Here is a 6,918-nt window from a genome sequence, read left to right as displayed (position 1 = left end):
TGCAGGATTTCACCGGTCACCTTCTTATCCGAAGCAATGCTCTTCTTCAGCAGCATCACCAAGCCAGCGGTCAAGTCCCCCTTGAGGTGAATATGTTGGGAGGCGAAATTATAAGGCCCTATCTTAATATGTGTCCAGTTGAAACGTTTTGCTCATGTGTACATGGTGAGTGTTAGCAATCATAGAAGACCATATGATGGTTGAGTATGTGGAGCTCTTACTTAAACTCTGTTGAATAAGTTGAATTGCAATTGCTTGGTGATAAAGAACATAGGTTGTTGAGTTTTAAGAGAATTCATTGTTTGAACCTTAACATGTGAATTGGTTGCTACTATAACATGATAAGTTTTATAAGAAAGAATTGTTGTCATGATGCTAGGAAAAGTGATTGAAATTATCATTGATCAAACTTGTGCACTTTCTAGCATTCACACTTCATAATTTTCTCCTTTTATCATTTACCTACTCGAGGACGAGTAGGAATTAAGCTTGGGGATGCTGATACGTCTCCAACGTATCTATAATTTATGAAGTATTCATGCTGTTTTATTATAATACTTGGATGTTTTACAATCATTTTATAGCAACTTTATATCATTTTTTGGGACTAACCTATTGACCCAATGCCCAATGCCACTTGCTATTTTTTGCTTGTTTTTTACATCGCAGGAAATCAATATCAAATGGAGTCCAAACACCGCGAAACTTTTTGTGGTTTTTTATGGATCAGAAGACCACCGGTGGGCCAAAGAAGCACCTGGGGGGTGCCCCGAGGGGGGCACAACCCACCAGGGCGCGCCCAGGTGGGTTGTGCCCACCTCGATGGCCTCCCTCACCCCCTCTTTGCACTATAAATTCCCAAATATTCCAAAACCCTTCGGGGTAAACCTAGATCAGAAGTTCCGCCGCCATAGGGCTCCGTAGGCACCGAAAACCAATCTAGACCCGTTCTGGCACCCTGCTGGAGGGGGGAATCATCTCCGGTGGCCATCTTCATCATCCCGGCGGCCACCACGATGAGGAGGGAGTAGTCCACCATCGGGGCTGAGGGTTTGTACCAGTAGCTATGTGTTTTTTCTCTCTCTCTCTCATGATCTATATCATGGGCTTTGTTAATATAGTCGGATCATATGATGTTTCTCCCCTCTATACTCTTGTTGTGATGAATTGAATCTTTACCCTTTGAAGTTTTGTCATGTCGGATTGAATATTCAGAGATGAGAACACATGATATATGTCTTGCGGTATGAATACTTGAGGTGACAACTGGGGTATCTTATTGATTCACTTGATATATGTTATGGCATTCAACTCGCGGATTCCCGCGGTGATATTGGGGTAATCTATGCATAGCGGTTGATGCATGTTTTTCTCTGACGAAAACTTTGGGGTCTCTTTATAGTTCTTTGTGTGGATTGAGTATTATGAATATGAATATGCTTTGGTGTTATTCTAGTATGAACTCTAGGATAGATCGAACGGAAACAATAGCTTTGTGTTATTTTAGTATGAACTCTTGAATAGATCGATCGGAAAGAATAGCTTTGAGGTGGCTTCGCACCCTACAAACAATTCCTACCTTTTGTTCTCCGCTAATAGGAACTCGGGAGTGATTCTTTGCTGTACTTTGAGGGATAATCATATGATCCAACTATGTTAGCACTGTTGAGAGATTGCACTAGCGAAAGTATGGACCCTAGGCCTCCTTTTTAAACATTGAAACACCGTTTTTGTGCCCATTTACTATTTGCTACCTTGCTGTTTTTAATAATTCAGATTATAAAAATATATTTCTACCATCCAGATTAGACTTTTATCACCATCTCTTCGCCGAACTAGTGTGCCTATACAATTTGCCATTGTATTGGGAGTGTTGGGGGCACAAGAGATTTCTTGTATTTGGTTGCAGGGTCGTTTGAGAGAGACCATCTTCATCCTACACCTCTCACAGATTGATAAACCTTAGGTCATCCACTTGAGCGAAAATTTCTACTGTCCTACAAAACTCTACGCTTGGAGGCCCAACACGTGTCTACAAGAAGAAAGTTGCATAGTATACATCACTTATTGAGATGATCTGGCATGTCGTCGAGGGATAACGACTCCAGTGCCGCCAGCTCGGCATGTTTGCCTCCGCGGCTAGGGTGCTCCTGGGAGCCCTCGCCTGGCCGTGAGAGATCTTTCGAGGTCTCTACCAGGCGGCGAGACCTCTCTTTTTTTTCTACGGCCTTGGTTGCCTCTACCTTGTTATGAGTAGTTCTCGACCTGAGCTCTTCACACTAGCCATGGCAAGGACGGACGAACAAGAAAGACTTATGAGGAGGAAGAGGTAGAGTGATTTTCGGCTAGGGACTATTTCCCCTTTTTATAACCTAGTACTAGCACTAGTACTAAAATTTGCATAGTCGGAACACGTTCAGGTTTGATACATGTACTAGGTGTCAGTAGGTTTGCACTTAATTATACTATACACTTTGGAATGTGATTGAAACAAGCTAAAGATTAATTGATAGTTTTGGTTTTGAGGCCCGAAACGGCTCCTGATGAGTTTCCTGGAACACAAATTTCAAGTACTACTTATGAAATGCGGTCACACAAGTTAGTGATGTAACTGGTTGTACATGTCAGACCAAGACGATGCGTGTCGCGGGTTCGACTGACCGTCTATAGGTGCGACTGACCGTAAGTATTACTCCCTCCGTCCAGTGAAGAGTGTACATCTAGAGATTTTGGGACAAATTATGGAGTTAAGTAAAAATGCATTGGAGAAGTGCAAGCCACCATCTCTGTCCTCTTTAATTAACCAACCCCCAATGAGCTAAGTGCATGTAGAAATTAAGAAGACCATGTGTAGATTGTTATCGGTCTAGATTACCATGTGATGAGAGAGAAGTATTTTTTTCTACTTTAAAGTGCATTGGGAAGATAGAAGTACACTTTTTTGTGGACAAATTTTGAAGCCAAACATACACTCTTTACCGGACAGAGGGATTACCCGATGGAGACTTCTGGTTGTGGCTTCGGGTGACTGTCACGACCAAGCATTCAAAAACTAGTGATAAATCAATTACCATCTTTTTTCAAACGACCAAGTATTTTCAAAGGAATACAATACATATAGATGGAGTGTTTGTCACGGTTGAAAACCACCATGGCACCACAAGTTCACTGTAGCAGCAACTGAGTAGATCACTACATCACTGGCACGGAAGGAGGGCAGCTCACCTCGCCTATGATGCATGCCCAGCGGCGCCGTCACAGTCGGTCCCACGATTTGGCTTATCTTACCGCCCATTTGTACAGTTGCACCATGTAACGCCCCCGACTCAATCATACACTAATCATAAACGCAAATGTGTACGATCAAGATCAAGGACTCATGGGAAGATATCACAACACAACTCTAGACACGAATTAAAATAATACAAGCTTTATATTACAAGCCGGGAGCCTCGAGGGCTCGAATACACAAGATTCAGAGGAAGAAACAATATCTGAGCACAGACATAAGTTGAACAAGTTTGCCTTAATAAGGCTAGCACAAAAGCAACATCGATCGAAAAGGAAAGGCCTCCTACCTGGGAGCCTCCTAACTACTCCTGGTCGTCGGTGGCCTCCACGTAGTAGTAAGCACCCTCGTGGTAGTAGTAGTCGTCGTCGAAGGTGGCGTCTGGCTCCTGGGCTCCACCATCTGGTTGCGACATCCGACAAGAAAAGAAAAGGGGAAAATAGGAAGCAAAGCAACTGTGAGTACTCATCCAAAGTACTCGCAAGCAAGGATCTACACTACATATGCATCGGTGTCAATGAAATGGGTAGTATATGTGAACTGAACTGCAGAATGCCAGGAGAGAAGGGGGAAGGCCTAGCCTATTGAAGACTAGCATCTTGAAGCAGCTCCAAGCATCTTGCAACATTCAGAAGAGATAAGAGTGGCATATTATAATATTAGTAAGTATGTTGTAACATCGCCTAGAGATCGCTTCCTCGACTCCCTGCGAGAAAAAAATTTCGGAGCCATCATTTCCTTTACATGCCTCAGCATCAAGTTCTAGTTGTATCGATCGGGATACAACTCCGAGCTTCCGTTACAGTGGAGATGGCTATTCGGATAGATAGAATACTTCCCTGCAGGGGTGCACCAACTTACCCAACACGCTCGATCAACTCTGGCCGGACACACCATCAGGTCATGACCGCCCTCAGTTGATCAACACACCGCAGTCCTACCTAGGCTCATTAGAGAGGCCAGCACGCCGGTCTACATCCTAAGCACACAGGGGTCTTGGGCCCATCGCCCTTTGCACTCCTGCACATTGCGTACGCAGCCAGTGAGCAGACCTAGCCTCCCTTATACAAGGTGAGGTGTTCTAGTCCAACCCGTCGCGCGCCGCTCCATCGCTGATGTCTGTTGAGCTTTCGGCTGATACATACGACGCAAAGTGCCCATACTTATTCCCGCATGGTGGTTAGTGCGAAAAAGGCCAGAGGCCTACTCAGATCAAATATCCAAATCGTTAGTGTCTTGATAATGCGGTAACGATCAATGATCCACGATATGTGGTCCCGTCGCCCTGTCTCACGGACTTGCGGCAAGGGCTAAGAATGCCCGGCCGCGCCACGTGGAAAACTTGCGGGTATCCTCCAGATCAACCCGACTTCACATCACTCGCAGGTACCCCTCGGGGCTGATCTGATGTCGTCATGGCTCTATGGTAAGTCAAAGTAACCGTGTGTCTGAAACCGCAAGGGGGAAACCTGAGGAATCACCCTTGATGGATTAACACTTGATGTAACCATCAAGGTGGACTTGGAGGAATCACCCTTGTTGGTCCACACTTGAGGGGTTGCATGACAGAGTCATTATCGGGAGTGGTCAAGGAAGAATCACCCACGATGACCACGACCGAATCGATACATTATAGGGTTAACGTCAAAAGTGTTGATGAGGTGTCACCCTCTGCACTCGATAGTAACTCTGCAGAGTCGTACAACTAAGGGGGGTGATGTGCGGTGTCGGGGACTAGACGTCGATCACGGTGATCGAGTCATTGAACATAAAGCAGGGGCAACTGGGACAAGGTGGGGGTCATTGACGGATCTCTAACCAACCTATACTAAGCAGTTTAGAATAAGCACGTAAGGTATGAAAGCAGGTAACAAAAACAGGCTACGCATCAGAATAGGATCATACAAAAAGCAGCAGCAGTTCTAATGCAAGCATGAGAGGGAAAGAAATGGGCGATATCGGAATGCTCAAGGGGGGGGGGCTTGCCTAGAAGCTCTGCTGCAAAGGAACGGTTGTCAGTGACATAGTCGATCACAGGGACAACATCGGTCTCGGGGTCTACCAGAGATAAGAGGGGGAAGAAACAATAAATATAAAGCAAACAAAGCATCATAAAGCATAACATGGTAATACGCGGTGTTAGGGGTGAACTATCGCAGTGCTAGACGTTGCGGACGGAGAGGGAAAACATCCAGAGGGGTTTTCCCGGCGTCTGACATTTTCCGGACAAATGAAAAGAGAGGGGATGGTTCCATGTTCGGCATGCTAGGGGCATGTGACAGATGAACGAACCGCGTATTTGGATTCGTTGGATTTTTCTGAGCAACTTTTATATATAAATTATTTTCATTCGAGTTACAGTTTATTTTCTATTAATTTTCAAAGTTTTAATAATATTAGGAAAATATTTTAATTATTAAATTCGACAGAAAAGGAAAATTGATGTCTGCATGAGGTCAGAGTGATGCCAGCAGTCAAACCCAGCTGGTCCAGGTCAACCTGACTAGTGGGTCCCACCTGTCATAGACAGTGGGGCTAACAGTGGTTATTTTAAATAAACAGGGTTAGTTAGTAGTTGGGCCCCACATGTGAGTGCCTGGTTAGTTTAGCTAATTAAGTTTATTTATAAAAACATTTTAATTAAAATAATTAAGCGGTGGGGGCCACGTGCCACGGACACTGGGCTGCCCAGTCATCAATTGACTGGGTCAATGGGCCTAGTAGGACCCCTTGGCAGTGGCACAAGAGTTGGGGCCCATGGCGCCACGTCAGATGCCGAGTCAGCGCCGGTCACCGGAGCTCTCTGGCGAGCCTGAACGACGGCGAAAACTCCGGCGAGCTTGGGATCCGTCTGTGGGGCACCACTCAAAGTGGGGTCGGGCTCTTTGGATCGGCCTATTCACGACGCATCCGGTGGTGGCTGTTGTCGGAGCTGGGGAGGCTGGAATGTTCGCCGGCGATGACGTCGGGCGGCGACGGTTGTGGGTGGTGTTTGGGTTCAGCACAACGGTGCGCGCGTGGGTGAAATAAATGGCTAGGCGCGGTCTACGTGGTGCGGCGAGGCCGATGAGCAGCAGCGCGCAACCAAATGGTCGCCAGAACGACGCCGACGACATGCTATGCGGCGGCGAGCTCGGGCAAGTCGAGGACGGCGGCTAGAGGGAGTAAACGACGATGAAAGAGAGAGGAGGGAGCGGAGGCTCACATTGAGCCTGCGGATGTGCGAGAGTGAGCTCGGGGGAGGCCCGAGGCGGTGAATCAGGGCGGGGATCGACGACGGCCATGCGGGGAAGACGAGCTCTGGAGGTGATGTAGTCGAGGGCAGCGACGACGTACGACACAGGGAGTGGCGTTTGGGGCATGGTGGCCGCGGGATCGAGCGGAGGGCGGCAACGACAGTGTTCGGTGGAGGTGGATCTGAGGGGGAAAGCGAGCGCGTGGGCGAGAGAGAGAGAGAGAGCGAGGGGGAGTGGAGGGGGGAGAGGGGACCGAGGCGTCGGGGTGTCCTTATCACCCTCTGAGGGGTCGCCGATGAGGTGGTCGTGCGGGGGCATGCGCACGCTCGGTCGGCTTCCCCTGTAGCGAGGTGGAAGGCGACCGAGGGGGAGCTCGGTCGGGCCGGCAGAGCG

The sequence above is a fragment of the Triticum aestivum genome, chromosome 5A, assembly GCF_018294505.1.
Source record: "Triticum aestivum cultivar Chinese Spring chromosome 5A, IWGSC CS RefSeq v2.1, whole genome shotgun sequence".
Lineage (NCBI taxonomy): Eukaryota > Viridiplantae > Streptophyta > Magnoliopsida > Poales > Poaceae > Triticum > Triticum aestivum.
The sequence above is the reverse complement of the archived record's forward strand: the minus strand, read 5'-3'. Positions refer to the sequence as shown.